The following is a 26,089-nucleotide window of genomic DNA, read 5'->3' on the forward strand; positions in this document are numbered from 1 at the left end:
CGCAGTCGCGGCCCGCCAACAGCTCCATACATCAACGCCAGCCCGGAGTTAATTGACGAGCGGCGGCTGTCCTTCGCGTGGAGTAGTCAAACAAAACAAAGTGGCCGCATTCTAGAACTGATGACTAACGTGCTCGGATGCGCTGCAAGACGTCGCCGTCGGTGAACGTGCTCGTTTCAACAGTGCTGACGTCACGAAACAAACGCTGGGTGCATGACAGAGTGTACGGAAGTATGGATTGTCACGTTTCTTCTTGGGACAGATGTGTGAGTGTTTTCCCAAAATTTTGGAGAAAGTGATCTATTCTAAAATAGTATGTGACCTGATCAACAATAATGTACTCGGCAAATCGGAGTTTGGATTTCAAAACAGTTGTTCTACTGAGAATTCCTTTTGCAAGTACATTCAACAAACTTTACCAACATAAAATAATAATAAAATAGCGCTGGTTGATATTTTCTGTGACCTGTCTAAAGCATATGACTGTGGGAATCGCAATATTCTCCTAGATTAACTGAAGTTTTCTGGGATTGATAGTATAGCCAACCAGTGGATAATATCATATCTAACTAAAAGAATGCAGAACGATGTACTTAGTAATTCAATCAATGTAGTCCTGGAACATTATTCTAACTGGGGAGAAATCGCATGTGGCGTGGCCTAGGCTCAATCTTAGGTCCAGTACTGTTCTACATCTCGTGTGTAAACAATCTTCCGTGTAATAAACAACAATCAGAATGACTTGTTTTTGCTGATGACGCTAGAATTCTAATCGATCCAAGAAGAAATTGAAAACAACGTTCATAAAAGTATGAATAACTGGTTTTCTACGAATGGTCTCACACTCAATTTTGAAAAGACTCAAGAAATTCAGTTCTGCACATCTACAGGTACTACACCAATGACAAGCGTAACACAAGGCGAGAAAAAGAAAAGTAGGGTGAAAAGTACAAAATTCTTCGGTATTCACACTGATGAGAATTTCAGCTAGAAACGCACATCTCGGAACTCCTAAAACAGCTTAGTTCAGCCACATTTACGCTTAAAATCACTGCAAATTTGGGGGACAGGAAGATCAGTAAGTTGACATATTTTGCATATTTTCATTCAATAATATCATATGGAATAATGTTCTGGGGCAAATCTCCCATAAGAAAGAAAGTCTTCGTTCCTCAAGAGATATTCTGTAAGAGTAATATGTGGTGCACGCCCACGATCATCTTGAACGCATCTATTTAAAGAGTTGTGCATGTCCTCATGACGTTTGTTGTATGTATTAAACTGCATTTCAAAAGTAACAATGATGTACGTAATTACAACGCCAGAAGGAATAATGACATCCATTACTCTACATTACTCTTGAGCACAAAGGGGTTGCACAGTGCTGCAACAAAAATTTTTGATAACTTATTATCCAGAGAAATAAAACGTTTGACAGGTAGCAAATTAAAAACTGAAAGTAACTACAAAAAGTTCTCCTTGACAAGTGCTCCTATTCTGTAGCAGAATTTCTATTAGTGTAATGTATAAAAGGCTAAGGCTACAGGTGAGAAATACTAACTCACATTTGTAGATAGTAAAAATAAATAAAATAAAATAAATAAGAATGTTGAGTGTGTAGCAACGTTTAAAACTTCTGATGTATGGTAAAATTACTCGTTCCAGATCATTAGGAAGTAACGTGCAAATGATCCAGACAACATCAAACTAAGTAACTTAACTCTAAAGCATCTCCATCGTTAACACCATTGGTTCTCTTATCTTGAAGGATAAATTAGAGCAATTGTTTCCTATTTAATACTCACTTTACGAGGTATTTTCAGTGTGGTTGTCTTCCTTTTGCCTTTTTCAGTAGCGTTTTAATTTTATCAGCTTTATAAGATAATTTTTAACAATACCACTTTCATACATAAAACATATTTCATTTGTACAAGTGTTCCTATGACGATATGTATATCCTTAAGGAGTTTTCTTATGATAATACGTGGTCATACAGATGTTTACGGACAGCAACGAAAACATTTATTTTGCCCTTGACTGAATTTGAAGTAGAAAAATTTGAAACTATGCTTAGCGTAACACATGAAAAACTAGTCTCCTCAGAGTCTTTCGCGGTGGCATGATTCAATAAAATCTTCTCGGTTTACAAGCTGCGTCGTTTCCAATAAAACACTCAATCTTTCTATAACTTCTCCGCCATCGTCGTCAGGAGTTGAAATTACTGACTGACGGGGCTGGTACGATGTTCTACATGTACCTATACGTTGAAGCCCCAAAGAAACTGGCATAGTCACGCGTATTCAAACACAGAGACTTGTAAACATGTAGAATACGGCCCTGCGGTCGGCAACGTCTATATCAGACAAGTGTCTGGCGCAGTTGTTAGATTGCTACAGTGGCAGGTTATCAAGATTTAAGTGAGTTTTACGTGGTATTGTAGTTAGATCCGACATCGCTGCGGCAGGAAATATATCCTGCAAGAACGCGACCAACGACGACTGAAGAGAATCGGTCAACGTAACAGAAGTGCCAGTCTTCCCCAACTTGCTGCAGATTTCAATGCTGGGCCATCAACAAGTGTCAGCGTCCGAACCTTTCAAAGAAAACATCATCGATATGGGCTTTCGGAGCTGAAGGTCCACTCGTGTACCCTTGATGACTGATCAACACAAAGCTTTACGCCTCGCCTGGGCCTGTCAACATCGACATTGGACTGTTGATGACTGGAAACATGTTGCCTGGCCGGGAGAGTCTCGTTTCAGATTGTACCGAGCGGATGGACGTGTACGAATATGGCGACAGCCTCATGAATCTATGGACCCTGCATGTCAGCAGGAGACTGTTGAAGATGGTGGAGGCTCTGTAATGGTGTGGGGGCGTGCAGTTGGAGTGATATGGGATCCCGGATATGTCTAGATACGACTCTGAAAGGTGATATGTAAGCATCCTGTCTTACCAACTGCATCCATTCATCCATTCATGTCCATTGTGCACTCCGACAGATTGGACAATTCCAGCAGGTCAATACGGTGCCCTATAGGTCCAGAATTGCTACAGAGTGGCACCAGGAACACTCTTCTGAGTTTAAACACCTACGCTGGCCGCCAAACTTCCCAGACATCCCAGACATGAACATTATTGAGGATATTTACTAATATTAACCAGGAGAAATGATTTATCTTAAGCTTATTGCATAAGAACAAGGACTTAGTGTTCTGGCCAGCCGACAATGGGAATGTCACCGTGGTTCTTAACAATGGGCTACATTTGTTAGAAGATGATACGTACCGGTAACTTAGTCGCAATCTGACACAGGCCATTGTCAGAAAGAAGGGGAAGTTATTAAAGGATTGTGGTTTACCAGACGAAGTAGTGAAGAAAAAAGCCTCGTATCGCTAGGTCCCCCAGGCACTATGTTGTGACAAAGATCCACATCAAAAATGTTCCTCTTCGACCCATGGTTAGTGGAATAAGCTCGCCCACCTACGACCGCCAAACATCATGGCAGATCAATTAGCATCCAGACTCGTTCATTGTGAACACCATGTTGGAAACTCGTAGACGTTTGTTGAGGCACTCAGAATAATGAAAATAAACCGAAGCGAGGTAGTGTTTAGTCTGGACGTTGTGTCACTTTTTGCGAAAGTGTTAGTAGCGGACGCTAGATCTTTTGGCTCATCAGTTTCCATCAGGAAACGTCAAATTGTTCCGCCATGTTCTTACAACAACGTACATTTTGTACCGCAACGAATATTACGCTGAAAAGTAATTCATCCCAATTTTTCATTTTGTTCTCATTAGCAGTTGAGTTATCACATGCCACGCATATTGGTCCACTTCTCCACTTTGTTGACGCAAGATGCAACCCCTCTGACACTGGATGACTCCGAACAGTAGCGTGTGACATAACGGATTGTACTGTAACTATTTTAGTGCGTGAGGAACAGCGTGCTGTAATCGAGGAAGCACGAATTCGAAGAGTTCGACTACACATGGAGCACTCTCTCCTTCAGCATGGCAAGTCCAGACCGCGGACTAGCGCTGCGACATCTACATCAACTTGAAGCACCTAGGATTCACTGTCATCCATCATCTTCGATACAATCCGAGCTTGGTTTCATCCGATTTTATCTGTTTCCAAAACTTAAAGAGCGTCTTCGAGGACTTTGATGGTCATGAAGCTGTGGAAGCAAAGGTGAGGCTGTAGCTTCGTCAACAAAGCTATTCTGCAGTCACGGTATCAAGAGATTAGGTTCTCGTTGGGGGAAATGTGTCCGTCGCCAGGGTGATAATCTTGAGAAAGAAATGCGTAGATAATAAATATGTACAAATTTAATAACGTTTGTTTTATTTTAACATCTTGAGTTTTTCAGCACGCCGTCATACGAGATGAGCCGACTGCTTTGACGCAGTAGTAACACCGACTCCCACCACTCACCGAAATTAAGCGCTGTCGAACTTGGCTAGTACTTGGACGGGTAACCGTTCAGGCCACCGAGCGCTGTTGGCAAGGGGAGTGAGCTCAGCCCTTGTGAGGCAAATTCATGAGCTAATTGATTGAGAAGTTGTTGCTCTGCTCACGAAAACTGCCAACGCCCGGGACAGCGGTGTGTTGAACACATGCTCCTCCAATTCCGCACCCACTAACGCCTATCGGTCAGGGCTGACACGGCTGTCGGTCGGTACCGTTGGCCCTTCCGAGTCCTGTTCAAACGGAGAGTTTTCGTATGAGCTTGTACTTAGCTGGGCTGTGTACTCTTACCTTTCGCTGGGTTTGATTTACCGCACGCATAGTGCAAGACTTGGTATCTCGTCGCTGAACAATAATGTGGCTTAGGAATGCAAGCTACGCTCTTCAGTTGGAGGAAGGAATTATTTCACGGAGCGCAGTCCATGCACAATCGAGGTGTGGAACAAGTTGCTCTTATTTTTTATGACGAAAGCATTTGTTATGATGATTTCAAGTATATAGAATTCATGCTCCTGCAAAGAGTAAAAAATGCGCTGAGCTTATGTGGCTTTTTCTTATACATTGGTGCACACTTACACAGGCGGGACGGTGATTAATAAAGGTACTTATTACATTAATTATAAAAATTTGCGAACATGAATAACGAGAAACAGAAAAGTAAAACGCTAATTTAACATTGAGGGTGCTAATAATCTGATATCGCGTCTTATGCACTTAGCCAGAAGCAGTGTGTTGTTTTAAGGATTGAATGTGTAAGATTTCGAATCGATAGGCATTAATGAGTACTGGGTCCGATTCCCGGCTGGGTCGGAGATTTTTTCCGCTCAGGGATTGGGTGTTGTGTTGTCCTAATCATCATCATTTTATCCCCATCGACGGGGAAGTCGCCGAAGTGGCGTCAGATCGAAAGACTTGCACCCGGCGAACCGTCTACCCGACGGGAGGCCCTAGTCACACGAGCCGGCCGGAGTGGCCGAGCGGTTCTAGGCGCTACAGTCTGGAACCGCGTGACTGCTACGGTCGCAGGTTCGAATCCTGCCTCGGGCATGGATGTATGTGATGTCCTTAGGTTAGTTAGGTTTAAGTAGTTCTAAGTTCTAGGGGACTGATGACCTCAGATGTTAAGTCCCATAGTGCTCAGAGCCATTTGAACCAACCTAGTCACACGACATTTATTTATTTAACGAGCATGGGAAAATGAACTCAGACATCAGTGATACTCAAGGGTAGTAAGTATTCTTATTTCAAGATTCCCTTTCATTCACAGTACATAAATTGAAGCAAGATATCTGACAATGGCCGTACTCGTTAAGGCAGATGACCCTTGTCATAACAAATGAGGTTCATGATTGTGAGCTCACTACCTGCCAAACACTCCGATGCCTAATGCACTATAACAGTGAACTTGGATAGGGAGCCTACATGAGGTATTTTACAAATGGTGTTGCTTATGTACAGAGTAGTGGAAACTCAAGTCCTGAACGTTGTAGACAGTACTTGTGTTACTTCCGGCAAGGTCGCCCAGGTCGAAAACACACACACGACGAACAAACGAAGCTTATGTTACAGTATGACTCGGAATACTAATTCACCTCACTTTAGAAAACGAACTTACGTTCCGGAAGGAAGAAGAAAGATCATAAGAGACAATGTAGAACTGCGGATTAGGGAAAGATGGGGAAGGAAATCAGCGGTGTCCTTTACAAGGAACCATTTCCAAATCTGCATTACGATATAGTAGAACCATGGGAAACATTAATCTGGATTGCCGGGTGGGGATCTGAACCGTCTTCCAACACAATGCGAGTCCAGTTCCTGAATTTCGTTTCGAATATGTGGAATACGTTGATACTCTTCTCATAACAATTCCTTCATTACCAGACGATGACCAACACATGCTCACCTAAAGTTGAACAAATCAGTCAATGTGATCCTTAGGGTTCCTTTGGAAAGACTATTGAACTTTACCATCTGCGCCGGCCGAAGTGGCCGTGCAGTTCTAGGCGCTGCAGTCTTGAACCGCGAGACCGCTACGGTCGCAGGTTCGAGTCCTGCCTCGGTCATGGATGTGTGTGATGTCCTTAGGTTGGTTAGGTTTAATAGGTTCTAAGTTCTACGGGACAAACGACCTCAGAAGTTGAATCCCATAGTGCTCAGAGCCATTTGAACCATTTTACCATATGCGTTTGCTGCTAGATTTTTCATATACTCCTCAACTTTTCAACACAAGGCTTGTAACAAGTTTACGTGAGATACGTAGCACTTCCGAGTTAAGATCATTTACTTATATCAGAAGGATACATCATGCACATTAAAACAACATCTCCCTTGACAACGAGACGGAGCAAAGCACCATTATGAGCATGTGGCGTATCCAGCAACTTGTGCAACATATTTTACCTCTCCCCGGGAAATTATTTAATGTACATTGCTCTTTGCCCAAGAGCTGCGCTGACTGAAGTCATTAGTATATCACGAAGTTCTTACCGCGAAGTAATAAAAATAATAAGGAATGAGAAAATAAAGGTTAAAGCTATGTAGACGATGAAGTCATTAGAGATTATTGGACAGGCGCGCGGGATTAGCCGAGCGGTCTTTGGCGCTGCAGTCATGGACTGTGCGGCTGGTCCCGGCGGAGGTTCGAGTCCTCCCTCGGGCATGGGTGTGTGTGTTTGTCCTTAGGATAATTTAGGTTAGGTAGTGTGTAAGCTTAGGGACTGATGACCTTAGCAGTTAAGTCCCATAAGATTACACACACTTTTTTTAAAATTTATTATTGAACACACAATCTCGGACTAAGAAGGAATGGGAAAGGAAAAGGCCATGTTGTTTACAAACAAAACATTCCGTTATTTGCCTCAAGTGATTAAGGGAAACCACCGAGAACCTCAATCTAGTTCGCCGGACGGGAATTTGAATTGTTTTCCTCCTGAAAGTGAGTCGTAAGGAGACGGCTCAGCATTTAGAGAAACCATAGCAAACCATGCGGACACAAATTATTTGAGTACCACTCATCTATAGTAGACTGCCTTTACCACAGATTTTCGTTCTGTTACGTCCTTGGTAACAAACACTAATGAGCAAACACATGAGAACCTCTTGGTTAGTAGTCTGTTGAACCACCTTTCAATGCAACACAGCATCAATTCTACGTGGCACACATGCGACTAGACCCTAGTAGGTTCTGGTGATATGTGTTAACAGAAGTCTATGTACAGGTCAGACAATTCTGGTAAGTTAAGGGCCTGCCGTTTGTGGAGGTGTAGCTCTCGCCGATGGTGCCCCAGATGCTTTCCATCGAGTTCAGATCTGGCGAATTTGGTGACCAGGACATCAACAGAAGATCACTATCGTGCTTCTCAAATCACCGTAGCACAATTGTTGTGGGACGAACAGTTATCCTGATGGAAGATGTCACTGGCGTCGAGGAAGACTTCAGGTATGTAGAGGTGCGGGTTGTCAGCAATAATGCCCATGCAGTCCACAGCTTTCGTCGTGCCTTCGTGCCTTCAGTTACTACCACAGGTCCCAAAGAAGCCCATGTGGATGTCCCCCATAGCATAACGCTGCTCCCGCCAACTTGCGTCCGTGGTGCGGTCATGTTTCGAGCAGCCGTTCGCCTGCATGATGCCATATCCGAACCATTGATCTTATGCAAGAAAAGATGTGATTCATCCAACCAGGCGACGTCGTTTCCGTTAGTTATGCCCACTGCAGTCAGAATTGATGATGTCGTTGGATCAGCATGGAAGTACGTAGGAGTCATCTGCTACAGAGTCCACTGTTAGTTAACATGTGCCATAGATAATTTGAACCATTCTTTTATCGAAACGACGTGGAAGGAGTCAGTTTACAATATATATATATATATATATATATATATATATATATATATATATATATATATATATATATATATATATATAGGGTGGTCCATTGATAGTGACCGGGCCAAATATCTCACGAAATAAGCATCAAATGAAAAACTACAAAGCACGAAACTCGTCTAGCTTGAAGAGGGAAACTAGATGGCGCTATGGTTGGCCCGCTAGATGGCGCTGCCATAGGTCAAACGGATATCAACTGCGTTTTATAAAATAGGAACCCCCATTTTTATTACATATTCGGGTAGTACGTAAAGAAATATGAATGTTTTAGTTGGACCACTTTTTTCGTTTTGTGATAGATGGCGCTGTAATAGTCACAAACGTATAAGTACGTGGTATCACGTAACATTCCGCCAGTGCGGACGGTATTTACTTCGTGATACATTACCCGTGTTAAAATGGATCGTTTACAAATTGCAGAAAAGGTCGATATCGTGTTGATGTATGGCTGTTGTGATCAAAATGCCCAACGGGCGTGTGCTGTGTATGCTGCTCGGTATCCTGGACGACATCATCCAAGTGTCCGTACCGTTAGCCGGATAGTTACGTTATTTAAGGAAACAGGAAGTGTCCAGCCACATGTAAAACGTCAACCACGAGTTACGTTCTTTGCAGTTTTTTCGTTTGATGCTTATTTCGTGAGATATTTGCCCCGGTCAATATCAATGGACCACCCTGTATGTTATAGCACCAAAGGAACTGGTACAGGCATGCGTATTCAAATAAAGAGATAGGCAAGCAGTAAACGCCGTTGTGGTCAGCAATGCCTATATAAATGTCTGTCTGGCGCATTTGTTAGAGCGGTCACTACTGCGGCGCAGGAACGATGGGACACAGCATCTCCGACGTAGCGTTGAAGTGGAGATTTTCCCTGATGACTATTTCACGAATGTACCGTGAATATCAGGAATACTGTAAAACACCGATGCTCCGACATCGCTGCCGTCGGAAAAATTTCCTGAAAGAAGTGGACCAACGACGAGTGAAGAGAATCGCTCAACGTAACAGAAGTGCAACCCTTCCGCAAATTGCTGCAGACTTCAGTGCTGGGCCATCAACAAGTGGCATCGTGCGAAGCATTCAATGAAACATCATCGACATGGGCTTTCTGAGGCGAAGGCCCACTCGTGACCCTCGATGACTGCGCGACACAGTGCTTTACGCCTCTCCTGCGCCCGTCAACGTCGACGTTGGATTGTTGATGAGTGGAAACATGTTGCCTGGTCGGAAGGGTCTCGTTTCAAATTTTATCGAGTGGATGGACGTCTACAGATATGGAGACAACCTCATGAATTCATGGACCCTGTATATAAGCAGAGAACTGTTGAAGCTGGTAAAGGCTCTGTAATGGTGTGGAGTCTGTGCAGTAGGAGTGATATGGGACTCTGATACGTTTAGATACGACTCTTCAAATGGTTCAAATGGCTCTGAGCACTATGGGACTCAACATCTTAGGTCATAAGTCCCCTAGAACTTAGAACTACTTAAACCTAACCAACCTAAGGACATCACACACACCCATGCCCGAGGCAGGATTCGAACCTGCGACCGTAGCAGTCCCGCGGTTCCGGACTGCAGCGCCAGAACCGCTAGACCACCGCGGCCGGCTGATACGACTCTGACAGGTGACACGTACGTAAGCATCCTGTCTGATAACATGTACCCATTCATATCCATTGTGCATTTCGACGGACTTGGGGCATTCCTGCAGGACAAAGCGACACCCCACACGTCCAAATTGCTACAGAGTGGCTCCAGGAACACTCTTCTGAGCTTACACACCTCCGCTGACCACTAGACTCCTCGGACGGATTTATGGGCAGCCCTGCAGGATTCATGGTGTCGGTTCCCTAGAACACTACTTCAGACGTTAGTCGAGTCCATCCTACGCCATGTTGCGATACTTCTGCGTAATCGCGAGGCTCCTACACGGTATTAGGCAGATGTATTAGTTTCTTTGGCTCTTCAGTGTAATTTGCTTTTGTTGTTATGGTTTCCTTGTAGCTAATGCTAAAGGCCTTTGCTGACTAAGAAATTATTAAGTGCATCTGTCACTTTTAAGTGGCTCAGATAACTTTGCGTCTCTTTCACAATGCAATTGTTATGTCTGAACTGCTGTGTACTAAAGTGTATACGGATGAGATGCCAATGCCATAGGTGTCCTGGTGGCTGCTTTAATGGTTTGCTAAAAAAATTCTGATATTACTGTTTTATTGCTGAAATAATTTTTTAAAGTAATATATATTAAAATACAGCCATTTATATAGTTATCAATATTATTACATCTCTTGGTTTTCATGGTGTTTGGTAAGAGCTGAGATTACCTACCCTAAGGTTTATTTATTTGATGCATGGCTATGTGTTGAAATTCTAACTAAAATTATTTGTGCTGCAAGAAATGTCGTCAATAATCTCTTGTACTCTATTGCCGGTACGTGTTACCCACGACCGGGCCCCACTTACTCTTGGCCCGTTTGCTTGCTTAGCCAGATGTTTACGTCATTTGGAGTGCACACACTCGCCAGCTCTCGCCGCCGTCTGTCTTTCGCACTGTACCCTCCGACCACAGCCGCACTACTACTATTAAAGTTGAGTTTATATTTGGAATATATATGAATTTGTATCCGTTAGCCTGTCGCTATCATCTTAAGCAAATAGTGACGAGCGTTGGGATCTCAACATATTCCTGGATCTGTTGTAACTTAATTATTCTTGTGTTACTGGAAAATGTGTTAAATAATTGATGTTTTTTCTGGGCTCAAAATTAGGTTGCCTAGAAATTGGTGTTAAATTATCTTTCATATTTTTAAGTATGGCTTTAATTTTTTTCATCGGTCTAGTTTAAATCATGTTTTACTTTCACCATGTGGTAATAAAGGCCCTTCTGATCTATTCTGGTACTGGTTAGATCTACATCTCCCATTATTACGACTTTACCCTTACCTTATTCTGTGTTTATATAGGGCGTCTGTTGCCTTAATGAATATTATGTCATCTTGGGTTAATTAACTTAAAATTTTCTGTAAATTATTTAAATTGAGATTTAATTTTAAATGAGTCTAATTGCTTAGGCTTTTACTTAATTAAAAAAGGGCTCAATTGGCTGCTATGTAATTAAACAGTTCAAAATAAATTTGTCTTTCACCAGTGAATGAATTGTGTAAACTCCCTAGTGTTCCAACACGTGCTGATTTTCCTACCTGGCGGAATTAAGAGGCCGTAATTATCAAATTTCAATATGTAAAATCAAAATGAAAATGAGAATGTGTAATGCTACCTAAACATCATGGCCGACAGAAATGAAATTAACTGTCCCCTAAAATCAACTTAAGTAACAGCAATACTTTGCCCACATAGCAATGGAGTGCTTAAAACTAACTCCAACTGCTACAATCCCAGTGCCAGTGACAGAGTACTGAAGGAGATGTTAGTTGACACCATCCACCCTGTGACCAGTTATGGGGTAAGTTACCATTAGTCCAGGGATAGAATCGCAACCAAACTTCACAGGTGTACTCACCTGATTCTCGCCCTGTCACTGATCAACAAACTCTCTGTACTCTAAATCTGTATCTTATTGAGTTTAGTTGTCAACACAAACCCTCTACTCTAAGAGCTCTTGCCATACTGGATGTACCTTAGGAAAACTCTCATGCTCGTGTTTACCTTAGGAAAACTCTCATGCTCGTGTTGGCTCATAAGCACACACACACATATGTTTTCTAATAATCCTTTTGGAGGTTATAATAAATCAACTATGGTTTTGATTCTTTGTGTTTAGTTTTAGTTGCTTCCAGACTTCCTTCATCCTTTGAAAGTGTCGTTCCTTTTCTTCCCAGGACCTCTATCTTTCTTGAAATCATGACTTTTGTGCTTCTCTGAAAAGTATTCTGTTATCCACTATGTCCATTCTAATTCCCACGTTTTCCATATCTTTGTCAATTTCAGTGAACCGTTTAGGATTGGATTTGTAGCTTGTTAATAATTTTAAGATCAGTATCCATTCAGTATATGTGGCCATAAAACTGTAGTCTTCTTGTCCTCGTTACCTCAGTTAACATCTTCCATTCTCAAATAGAGCTATCTGATCTTAATTTGTACTCAACGTTAATATTACATCTAGGTCTCAATATTTTCCATAAAATTTTTCTTTCAACTTTTTCTAGTTTTTCCTAGATCCCCAGATATTGTCAGCTTAGGTCTTTCTGCTGCATACAGTGTTTCAGGCGTTACCAGAGTTTGTTTTGTGTTCCAGGACAACTTTTTTTGTTAAATATGTTTTTTATGATTTCTAATGCCCTTTCCACTTTATACACTGTATTTGTGTTGCTTGTTGTCCGTCCTCCTAGGTCTTTAAAATAATTTGTTTTCGATATTGTGTTGTTATGACTTCAGATTTGGAGGGTCATCACTGATATCTGTCATGAAATGTGTTTTTTTTAAACGTAGTCCTATTTTGTCTGTTTCATTGGGTCTACGATTTGTTCTCTGGCACTATTCAGCAAGTCAATAGTTAATGCCATGTCATCTGCAGAAGTTAGGCAATGTTAGTATTGATGGATTTTCTCAATTTTTGTACTACCTTCTCTAATGCGATGTTAAAGAGTGGGAGTGATACTTTTGAAGTATGTTTAAGTTCTTTTAATTACTTCTTTTGTTTTATTGTTGAGTCTCTTTAGAATGTTGATAAGTGCATTTCTATTAACTGAGTCATATAATAATTCATGTTTCTGGTTTTCTTGATTTCTGTTATGTTCTTTAGTTTTAATATTTACTCCGCACAAAACCTTCCCTTAATAAATCCTAGTTGATACTCTCCTAGTTGTGGGTCGAGTAGTCCTTCAGCTCTCTTTAAAAGTGCCAAGGACAAAATCTTACATGTCACTGGTAAGAGAGAGATTCCTCTATAGCTGGTGGGATCAACTTTCTTCCATTTTTTATGAAATGGATGTATTAATGATGATGCCATTCTGTTGGTAGGATGATTGTTAGACCCAGAACAAAGTTGTCAAAAAATGGCTCTGAGCACTATGGGACTCAACATCTGTGGTCATAAGTCCCCTAGAACTTAGAACTACTTAAACCTAACTAAAAAAAAATGGCTCTGAGCACTATGGGACTCAACTGCTGTGGTTATCAGTCCCCTAGAACTTAGAACTACTTAAACCTAACTAACCTAAGGACATCACACACATCCATGCCCGAGGCAGGATTCGAACCTGCGACCGTAGCAGTCCCACGGTTCCGGACTGCGCGCCTAGAACCGCGAGACCACCGCGGCCGGCAAACCTAACTAACCTAAGGACATCACACACATCCATGCCCGCGGCAGGATTCGAACCTGCGACCGTAGCAGTCGCGCGGTTCCTGACTGAGCGCCTAGAACCGCTAGACCACCGCGGCCGGCCAACAAAGTTGTCACTAGAGAGTTTCCACAATTGAAGCAGCTGTATTCTCCTCCTGATGCTTTGTTATTCTTGAGTTCTTTTTTTATTTCTTTGGTTTCCTGCATTGTTGATGGCTTTGAGTGTGATTGTATCTGCAGTACATTATCAAAATATAATTCTTCTTTTGGTGGATAGCAGCTGTGTAATTGTTTGTAGTAGTCTGCAAGTATTCTGCAATTCCCTGTGTTATTATATGCAGTATTCTGTGTTTTTGGATGCATACACTGTAAACTCGGTTGTATATACTTCTGTAAACTATTTTTATAAGAGTTCCCTGTGTTCTGTTCAAAGTGTGTCGCAAGTAACGTTAGTTTATCTTGTATATATTGTACTCTCATGTTTTTGAGACCTTTTGACGCATGTTTGCTTGCTTCTATAAATTTTTTTCTGTTAATATCAGTTTTATTTGCGTTTCAGATATTCTAAGCTTGTTGTTTATTTATAATTAACTCCAGCCACGCACAACAAGAGCGGCAATCAAAACTGCCACAACTTCAAAATTTATACAAAAAAAGGAAAAGAAAGACAGGTTAGAATGTTCTACAGGACAGGTGAGTTGTCGCTGCTTAGTTTTAAATGTTTATGAATCCTGTGATATTTATTAATGAACGATATTGTTTTTTGTTACAGGATCTCTGAGAATATCTTCACCGTCTGTAGCAACTTCTTACGGTGAACGACAAGGTGTCAGGAAAGTTGACTATAGAAGAGCGTGCCTAGGTTGGTTAGTGGTTCGAAGTGTGGCGATCAGTTTCCGTGTTCAGCGATGGCGGCGGGACGTTCATGGCTGATACGCCATACTTGATGCTAAAACCATTACTAATTGTCACACCAAACTAACGACAACTGGCTCAAATGGCTCTGAGCACTATGGGACTCAACTGCTGATGTCATAAGCCCCCTAGAACTTAGAACTACTTAAACCTAACTAACCTAAGGACAACACACACATCCATGCCCGAGGCAGGATTCGAACCTGCGACCGTAGCGGTCGCGCGGTTCCAGACTGTAGCGCCAGAACCGCTCGGCCACCAGCGGCCGGCAACGACAACTGGATCAGAATATGTAACGGCAGTGAGCGTTTAATCGGCAGGCAGACGGAACACGTTGTGTTAAAGTCGGACCCGATGCATAAATCATGGAAAACCCATTACATTCGGGAGGTACCATTGGATGGCCATGACAGGCCGATGGAATATGGGGAAATTATGTCATGGCATAATAGTTGGCTATTACTGGGCAGAAACAAATTCAGAAATGACAACTGAAAACTCATAGAGTAGACCAAAATTGACAGTCTGATGCTGTATGAGAGCGAATCATTTCGTTGGTCCATTCATATTTCGAGTCACAATGCACAGAGGCCGGTATTTACAAACTCTGAATGAATATGGGTGGCCACAGATATCATAATGGGACACTGTTGAAGATATCCTTTTTCAGAGATAGGGATACCGCCTCATTTTGTCTACATAGTTCGTGATTGGTTGGACGAACACTTTTCAGGACCTTTGCTGGGACGGTCAGGATTCTTTGAATGCCTTTCAGGAAAACCTGACCTAACCCCTTCTGATTGCTTCTTGTGGGCTTGGACCAAAGAGGAGACGTACCGAATAAACGCACGCACTCTAGGTGAATTAGAGGGGAGGATCACAATTGTCCTCGGAAAGTACCTGTCACTTCCCTAGAGAAACCAGCGGGTGACATTTCTATATGTTTACGACGTTTGGTCGACAACACAGGAGCATATATGGAGCTGTAGAGTAGTACACCAATTATACGAGTACACCAATTCTCGTAGTAGTCCTGAGAACGGACTACAACTTGTCCCGTGTGCAAATATTCGTTAAAAAATATGGACATTTGAAACTAGGGAGCGCCATTTCACCCACCCTGTACAGCGAGCTGATAAAACTCATGGGGTATCTCCGAATGTCGTGTCTGACCTCATTTTGCTAGGCGTAGTGCAGCAACGCGACGTGGCAAGGACTCAACAAGTGGTCGGAGGTCCACTACCAAAAATATTGAGTCATGCTGCCTCTATAGCCGTCCGTAATGGTGCAGGAATTGCCGGTGCGAGATTTTGTGGACGAACTGATTTCTCGATTATGTCTTATATACGTTCGATGGGATTCATGTCGGGCCATATGGGTGACCAAATCATTGTCCCGAATCGTTCAGAATGCTCTTCAAACCAATCGTGAAAAACTGTGACCCTGTGACATGGCACTCGGTCATCCATAAAAATTGCACCGTTGTTTGGGACTATGAAGTTCATGAGTAACTGTGAATGGCGTACAAGTAGCTGAACATACCAATTTCCATCTACGATCGGTTCAATTGGACCAGAGGGCCCAGTCCATAGTATGTAAACACAGCCGATACCACTAGGGAGCCACCACCAGCTCGCACAGTGCCTTGTTGACAACTAGAGACCATGGCTTCTTGTTGTCTGCATCACACTCGAACCTGACCACCACCTCTTACCAACTGGAATGGGAACTCATCTGATCAGACCACGGTTTTCCAGTCGTCTAGGGCAACTCCGACATTGTTACAAGCGCAGGACAGTCGCTGCAGCCGATGAGCTGTTACCAAAGGCACTCTTCTTTGTACGTCCCACATTGATTTCTGCAGTTATTTGGCACTGTGTTGTTTATGTGTTAGCACTGACAGCTTTACACAAACCCCGCTTCTGTCGGTCGTTACGTGAAGGCCTTCGGACACTGCGTTGTCGATGGTGAGAGGTAATACCAACATTTGGTATTTGCAGATCATTCATGACGCTGTGGAACTTGGACTGCTGAATTCCCTAAACACTTCCGAAATGGAATGACCCACATGTCTACTTCAACTAACATCCCACCTTCTTAGTCCTTTAACACCCGTTCTGCGGCTATAATCACGTCGGATATCTTTGCACATGAATCACGTGAGTACAAATGGCAGGTCCTGCAAAGTACGAGATTCTACTACCATCTGTATGTTTGCATATTGCTGTCCCATGCCTTTCGGTACCTCAGTATGTAGCGATGCGCAAGCATCGTCTGACGCTGTTGTGCACCGCCTGTAGGTAGAGCCATCCCTAAGAACAACGGCAAAACTAGCACGAGCGAGACTAGCAGGAGCAAGTGCGGACACGCACATACTTTGCATACACTTGGTATTCGCCCCGCGGAAGGAACAAGTCGGAACAATAAGGTTCTTTGCAGAGCCAACTTTTAGGCGGCATTGGCGACAAGTGGAACGGAAAACGGTATTTGTGCAGTGCCTGTTGTCGGTCCTAAGTGATCATTATGCCCTGGCCGGGCGCGGGCGCCGTAAATAACGAGCTCTGTGCTTACTTAAGTCGCTGACTAACAGGGCGCCGGCCGCTGCATCACAATTACGGCGGCGCCTTCATTACGGCGACCGCCCACCTGCCGCCGTATTAATTACAACGCCCCCTGCCTGTCGCAATTAACACGAGTTTTGTCCGGGGGGCGGCCACCGTCTTAGGCCTGAGGCAGTGTTGTGAACTTGCCTGGCGCACGGTTTCCTGCTGCTACCCACCGAAACTACACAGAGCCGGCAGAGCTCAGTATCGACTTCAGCAGTTGCCGCCTATCGATATTCTGCGTGGCGAGGCTAACGCTCACTCTTTACACATAGGAGACAAACGTCATGGGACAAGGATATGCACATATACACGTGGCAACAGTAACGCGTACACAAGAAATAAAAGGACAGCACATTTTCTGAGCTGTCATTTGCACTGAGGTGATTCGTTTGAATAGGTTTCCGACCTGATTATAAGACCTTACGTTGGACTCTCACTGCTGAATGGTAGTTGGCGCTAGACGCATGGGACATTCATTTCGGAAATCATTAGGGATCTCAATAGTTCGAGATCCACAGCGTAACTAATGTACCGTGAACACCAAACTTCAGGAATTGCCTCTCAACACAAACAACGAGAGCAGCGACGTTCGCGTACAGTTGTCAGTGCTAACAGATGAACAACACTGCGTGAAATACGCGCGGTAATCACTGTGGAACGTACCACGAACATAGCGTTAGGACAGTGAGCCGAAATTTGGCGTTAATGGGCTACGGCAGCAGACGAACATTAAGAGCTCTTTGCTGACAGCACATCGCCTGCAACGCCTCTTCTCCGCTCGTGGTCACATCGTTTGGACATAAGTCTTCTGACACGTTTTATCCCACCCGCTACGAATTCCTCTCCTGTGCCAACCTCTTCACCTCAGAGTACCACTTGCAAGCAAAGTCCTCAATTATTTGCTGAATGCATTCCAACCCCTGCCTTCCTCTACAATTTTTGCCTTCTACAGCTGCCTCTAGTGCCATGGAAGTCTTTCCCTGATGTCTCAACATATGTCCTATCTTCCTGTTCCTTCTCCTTGCCAGTGTTTTCCACATATACCTTTCCTCTACGATTCTTCTCAGAACCTCCTCATTCCTTAGCTTACCAGTACACATTAATTTTAGCACATTTAAAATGCTTCGATTCTCTTCTGTTCCCGGTTTCTCACATCCCATGTTTCACTACCATACTAGGCTGTGCTCCAAACGTACATTTTCAGAAGCTTCTTCTTCAATTCAAGGCATGTCTTTGATACCAGTAGACAGGAATTCCCTTTTTGCCGGTGCTAGTATGTTTTTGATGTCCTTCTTGCTCTGCCCATCAATGGTTATTTTACTGCCAAGATAGCAGAATTCCTTAACTTCATCTGCTAAGTGACCATCAATTCTGATGTTAAGATTTTCACTGTTATCATTCCTGCTACCTGTCATTACTTTCGTATTCCTTCGGTTTATTCTCAGCCCATAATCTGTACTTATTCATTCCAGTCAGTAGATCATGTAATTCTTCTCCACTTTCACTCATTTGGACCTTTTGTTGGTCATTAGTCTTCTGACTGGTTTGATGCGGCCCGCCACGAATTCCTCTCCTGTGCTAACCTCTGTCTCAGAGTAGAACTTGCAACCTACGTCCTCAATTATTTGCTGGATGTATTCCAATCTCTGTTTTCCTCTACAGTTTTTGGCCTCTACAGCTCAAGTTAGTGCCATGGAAGTCATTCCCTTATGTTTAAGACATGTTGAAAGGGTCCTGTAGCCACCTTTCATTGCCAACTCTCGTAGTGGTCAAGTCGGCAAAGAGGTTTCCGCTACTTGTGAGAAATCCACCTGCGTTAGGTTGGTGGCGGAAATGGCATCCTGGGGTTTTCCGGTCCACGCGGAGCGTGGAAGAGGCTGGAGAAGCGGGAGGCAGTCTGCCGCCGGTACGGGAAGCGTACACAGCTGTGCTCCAGTCGAAGAAGGGTGAGTTGGACTGACCGCGTGGCGCGTTGTCACATAGAGAGGGGAGCTTTTAGCTTTTGGTCTCGAATTTCATCTTATAAAGGTTTATTTGCTGGGTTGCAGCAGGGAATGCAAGGCTTTTGTAGACTTTCAGTTTGATTCCCAATGCAGTCTTGACTTTGATCCGTGAGAGGAACGCAGCACAAAGGAGTTGCATATGTTGAAGTGCCCTCGGTTCAGTGTGAATGTTTATGTGCCTACAACTGTGTGTGTATGCTTCTAATCTTTTCCGGATCTTGGTAATTTTTGTGTATTTGTGAATTTTCTTTGTCTCATGTGATTAAAATTTGGCCACGGTCCATAGAAATTGTCTCCGCGGACCGAGTGGGCACGCGAGTCTGTTATGAAACGTATAGTATTTCACAAGCAACTGTACATAGTTAGCATGCAACATCAGTCTATAGATGCACTACATCAATGTTTTAAGGAATAAATAATTTTGCTTTCAATCTTATCTTGTGTACCGATGTTACGTCGCCGTTACCTTCGCCATTTACCTTGTAGTTTTCCTTGTTGGCCCACCTATAACGTTTCCATGTGCACAGGTGTAGTGATTAGTGTCCCTTTTTTATCTGAAACAAATGCTCTGGAATAGATCGTGTTTTCACGAATCTTGCTGCAGGCTGCACTTACGCATGGTGTTCACGCCCAATTTACTTTACTCAATATTTGATTCACGGGAAGAATTCCTGGATCATATTAATAACTACATCCCATTCTTTATCAATGACTTTACATTGAATGTTCTTTTGTGAGTTTTTCTTATTAATAAATGAAGTAATTTTCCGACTCAGTGCTACCTCTTCTTTGTCGTGTGGCTAGAGTTGGTGGCGACCCTATCTTTTATATTGATTTCAGTGTCAAATAGCATTTTCTTATTCAAAGTGGGCGTGGCTCTTTTAGTTATCAGGATACATTCAAAGGGCGCTTCATGCCTCTTGCACATAGCGTCCTTTTATTCACGCCACTTACAATGTCCTATCATCCCACCACTTCTCCTTATCAGTGATCCCCATATATTCCTTCCATCTCCGATTCTGCGCAGAACCTCATCATTCCTTATCTTACCGGTCCACCACAAATGAAATGCTTCGATTCTCTTCTGTTCCTGATTTCCCACACGGCATGTTTCACTACCATACAATGCTGTACTCCATACATACATTCTTAGAAATTTCTTCCTCAAATTAAGGCCGATATTTGATATTAGTAGACTTATCTTGGCCAGGAATGCTTTTTTGCAATTGCTAGTCTGCTTTTGATGTCCTCCTTGCTCCGGCCGTCACTAGTTATTTTATTGCCTTGGTAGCAGAATTCCTTAACTTCATCTACTTCGTGACCATCAATCCCGATGTTAAGTTTCTCGCTGTTCTCGTTTCTACTACTTCTCTTTACCTTCGTCTTTCTTCGACATACTCTGAATCCATACTCTCTACTCATTAGCCTGTTCATTCCGTTCATCAGATCATGTAACTCTTCTCAACTTTCACTCAAGATAGCAATGTCATCAGCGGATCGGTTCATTGATATCCTTTCACCTTGAATTTTAATTAGATTCCTGAACTTTTCTTTTATTTGCATCATTGCTTCTTTGATGTACAGATTGAACATTAGGGGCGAAAGGTTACATCCTTGTCTTACACCCTTTTTAATACGAGCTCTTCGATCTTCGTCGTCCGCTCTTATTATTATTGCCTCTTGGCTCTTGTACATATTGTATATGACCCGTCTCCCCGTATTTTATTCAGAATTTCGAAAATCTTGCACCATTTTACATTGTCGAACGCTTTTTCCAGGTCTATAAATCCTATGAACGTGTCTTGATTTTTCTTTAGTCTTGCTTCCGTTATTAACCGCAACGTCAGATTTGCCTCTCTCGTGCTTTTACCTTTACTGAAGCCAAACTGATCGTCATCTAGAGCATCCTCAATTTCCTTTTCAATTCTTCTGTATACTATTCTTATAAGCAACTTGGAAGCATTAGCTGTTAAGCTGATTATACGATAACTCTCGCACTTGGCAGCTATTCCCGTCTCTACGGAATTATGTGGATGATGCTTTTCCGAAAGTCGTATGGTATGCCGCCAGACTCATACATTCTACACACCAAAGTGAATAGTCGTTTTGTTGCCACTTCCTCCAATGATTTTAGAAAGTCTGATGGAATATTATCTATCCCTTCTGCGTTATTTGCCCCAAGTCCTCCCACGCTCTTTTAAATTCTGATTATAATACTGGATCCTCTATCTCTTCTAAATCGACTTCTGTTTCTTCTATCACATCAGACAAAACATCCGACTCATAGAGGCTTCCAATGCATTCTTTCCACCTATCGGCTCTCTCCCCTGCGTTCAACAGTGGACTTCCCAGTGCCCTCTTAATGTTATCACTCGTCATCCTTTCATCGACTAATTGAATTATTTCTTCTGTTACCCATGGGTTCTTCGCAGTTACCTTCCCTGTACCTGTGTTTTCCTTCCCAACTTGTGGGATGGCCCTTTTTAGAGATGTCCATTCCTCTTCAACTGTACTACCTATTGAGCTATTCCTTATTGCTGTATCTATAGCCTTAGATAACTTCAAGCCTATCTCGTCATTGCATAGTATTTCCGTATCCCACTTCTTTGTGTACTGACTGTTCCTGACTCACATCTTAAACTTCAGCCTACTCTACATCACTACTATATTCTGATCTGAATCTGTATCTGCTCCTGGGTACGCCATAAAATCCAGTATCTGATTTCGGAATCTCTGCCTGACCATGATGTAATCTAACTGAAATCTTCCCGTATATCCGGCCTTTTCCAAGTATATCGCCTCCTCTTGTGATTCTTGAAAAGATTATTCGCTATTACTAGATGAAACTTGTTACAGAGGTCAATTAGTCTTTCTCCTGTCTCATTTCTTATCCCAAGCCCATACTCTGCTGTAACATTTTCTTCTACTCCTTCCTCTACAACTGCATTCCATTCCCCAACGCTATGATATTTTCATCACCCTTTACATACTGTATTACCCTTTCAATATCCTGATACACTTTCTCTGTCTCTTTATCTTCAGCTTGTGACTTCGGCATGTATATCTCAACTATCGTTGTCGGTGTTTGTTTGCTGTCGATTCTGATAACAACAACTCAGTAACTGAACTGTTCACGGTAACACATTCTCTGCCCTACCTTCCTATTCATAACGAATCCTACTCCCGTTATATCATTTTCTGCTACTGTTGATATTACCCTATACTCATCGGGCCATAAATCCTTGTCTTCTTCCCACTTCAGTGACTCCCACTATATCTGGATTGAGCCTTTTCATTTCCCTTATCAGATTTTCTAATTTCCCTACCACGTTCAAGCTTCTGACATTTCACGCCCCGACTCGTTTAACGTTATCCCTTCGTTGATTATTCAGTCTTTTTCTCATGGTAACCTTCCTCTTGGTAGTCCCCTCCCGGAGATCCGAGTGTGGGACTATTCCGGAATCTTTTGGCAATGAAGAGATCATCATGACACTTCTTCAATTACAGGCCACCTTATGCGACTAGAAAACTTTGGCCTCCTCGGATTTCAGATGGTAAGAGCTGATGGTAGACTTCGATTATGGTGCAGATCCCACAAAGCCATGGACTCAGGTTACGAACAGGGAAATGTGCAAGCTGGTCGTGGCTCTATAATGGTGTGTGTTGTGTTTACATGTAACCGACTGGGTCCTCTGACCCAAGTGAACTAATCGTTGACTAGGAATGTTTGTTTTAGTCTACTTGGTGACCATTTACAGCCACTCATGAACTTTATCTTCCAAAACAAAGATGTCATGTGACCGGGCCACAACGATTCACGATTTGTTTGAAGAACATTCTGGACAGTTCGAGTGAATAATTTGGCCATCCAGATCACCCGACGTGAATTCCATTGAAAATTTGTATGGGATAATCGAGGGGAATAATCGAGAAGTCAGTTCGTGCCAAAAATTCTGCACCGATAACACTTTTGCAGTTACGGACGGCTGCAGGCAGGGGAAGCGGACTTCCGAGGAATTTCTGAGTCCACGCCACGTCTAGATGCTGCGACACAACATTAAGATGCTGCGACACAACATTAAGAGGAGTCGAGTAAGAGTGAAGAACACCAACGAGACACAACCAAGGACTCCGAGTTGAATACCATTAAACATGTAAACTACAAAAACGTAGAAAGCAATGGACGGCTTAGCAGAATAGAAAACTAGGAAAAACACTGAAGCGCCAAAGAAACGTATAGGCAGAGATATGTAAACAGGCAGAATACGGCGTTGCGGTCAGCAACGCCTGTATAAGACAAAAAGTGTCTGGGGCAGTTGTTAGAACCGTTACTGCTGCTACAATGGCAGGCTATCTAGATTTATGTGAGTTTGAACGTGCTGTTATAGTCGGAGCAGAAGCGATGGGATACAGCATCTCCGAGGTAGCGAAGAAGTGAGGATTTCCCCGTACGACCATTTCAGAGTGTATCGTGAATATTACGAATCCGGTAAAGCATCACATCTCTGTCATCGTTGCGGCCGAAAAAAGATCCTGCAAGAACGGGACCAACGACGACTGAAGAAAATCATTCAACGTGAAAGAAGTGCAACCCTTCCGCAAATTGCTGCAGATTTTTATACTGGGCCATCAACAAGTGGCAGCGTGCGAACCATTCAATGAAACATCATCGATATGGGTTTTGGGAGCCGAAGGCCTACTCGTGTAGCCTTGACGACTGCACGACGCAAGGCTTTGCACCTCACCTGCGCCCATACCCGTCGACGTCGCCAGTGGACTGTTGATGAGTGCAAACATGTCGGAAGAATCTCGTTTCAAATTGTATCGAGTGGATGGACGTGTACGGATATGGAGACGAATTCATGGACCTTGCAGTTCACCAGGGGACTGTTTAAGCTGGTGGAGCCTCTGTAATGGGGTGCGGCGTGTGCAGTAGGAGTGATATGGGACTCCTGATACGTGTGGATACGACTCTGACAGGTGACGCGTACGTAAGCACCCTGTCTGATAACCTGTACCCATTCATTTCCACTGTGCATTCCGACGAACTTGGGCAATTCGAGCCGGACAATGCGACACTCCATACGTTAAAATTGCTACAGAGTGGCTCCAGAAACACTCTTCTGAGCTTAAACACTTCCGCTGGCCACCAAACTCCACAGGCAAGCACATTATTGAGCATGTATGGGATACCTTGCAACGTGCTGTTCAGAAGAGATCTCCAGCTGCTCGTACTCTTACGGATTTATTGGCAGTCCTGCAGTTTTCGTGGTGTCAGTTTCCTCGAGCACTACTTCGATCAATAGTCGAGCCAATGCCACGTCGTGTTCCGGCATTTCTGTGTGCTCGCTGGGGTTTTACACGATATTAGGGAGGTGTACCAGTTTCTTTGGCTCTTCAGTGCATTTAAAACAGCTCTTCGCTATGTAATACCAATTAAGTATGAAACGAACATAACATCTTTTTCCAACTACAGAACAAAGTGACAGGATTATCCTAACGGGTGAAAACCTCCCAAAGAAACCCAAATAAGTATATAAGCTTTTAGGTGAGACACGTTCCCAAAGCGGAGAGTGTGTAAACCTAGGGACAGTTCACAAGGACATCGTGAGGGCAGATGGACGTGTGATTCTGGATTTTGAAGAAACCACACCCAGTGTTTTCTCTTCATTAAATACCCCTTCTGAAGGTAATAAATTACCGTGGTGGTACCCTAGCCGCCGAGACGAGAGGACGCGCAGCAGAGCAGCAGCAGCACTTGTGTGATAAACTGTAAATTAATTTGGTCTTTGTTTCTTGTTCACGTGCTTCTGCAAAGAAGTGAACTGTACGTGTGTATTTTACTGTGTAGGCTAGTGGTTAGAAAATTAATCGCAGTTTTAGTTTTTGCGTGTCTTGTGAATATCCTTGTGTAGGGTGTCTTCCTAGTGTAAATTCTCCATGTCGAGAAATTATTTCTGTTTAATAGCTTGCGGTCTGAGAGTTTAGTGAAAAATCTACACAGCAACATTTTTAGTGTCACTTTATTCTCCTTTCGTATATTTTCAAGCTCAGTAGCGCCACTTGAGAGCCTGTCGCGGTGGCCGAGCGGTTCTAGGCGCTTCAGTCCGAAACCGCGCGAATGCTACGGTCGCAGGTTCGAATCCTGCCTCGGACATGGATGAGTGTGATGTCCTTAGGTAAGTTAGGTTTAAGTAGTTATAAGTTCTAGGGGACTGATGACCTCAGAAGTTAAGTCCCATAGTGCTCAGAGCGACCTGATACCTTACTTCTATTTTATACACAGTACTATGTGGCTAGGGACTGCTTGTTGTGAGCGGACACAAGGAGAGGTGGTTGCTGTCCGTAAACAGCTGGAAGCTGCGTTGTCTTCCGTCGACAAGCTTCTAGCTAAGGCCCGAAGTTGCGGTGACGTCGGGAAGCCAGTGACGAGACCTACGACACCTTTGGTGCTATTGGAATCCCCTGGTGGCCCGAACGTCACTGCGGCTTCCGATACGCAACATCTGACCGGTCCGTCCTCACTCCAAAATTGGTGGCAGACAATGGTGGGTTCACGTGCCACTGGGCGGAAGACGAAAGAGGGAGGAGGCCGTGCGAGCGGCTCCCTACGCCTTAGCAACAGGTAAGAGGTGCTTCCCAGTGTTGATGATAACTCTAAGCCAGCAGGGGATGCCTCTCCTGTTGGACCAGCGGTCGATTTTCCTGCCCAGTCCGGACAAGTACAGAGGGTGGGTAAGCTAGTTATTGGGAGCTCCAATGTTAGGCGGGTGATGGAGGCCCTCAGGGAGATAGCAGGCAAGGCGAGAAAGAATTCCAGTGTGCATTCGGTATGTTTGCCGGGAGGTCTCATCCGTGAAGTGGAGGAGGCCCTGCCGGCGGCTATCGAGCGCACTGGGTGT

The sequence above is a fragment of the Schistocerca nitens genome, chromosome 1 (genome assembly GCF_023898315.1).
Source record: "Schistocerca nitens isolate TAMUIC-IGC-003100 chromosome 1, iqSchNite1.1, whole genome shotgun sequence".
In the NCBI taxonomy this organism is placed as follows: Eukaryota; Metazoa; Arthropoda; class Insecta; order Orthoptera; family Acrididae; genus Schistocerca; species Schistocerca nitens.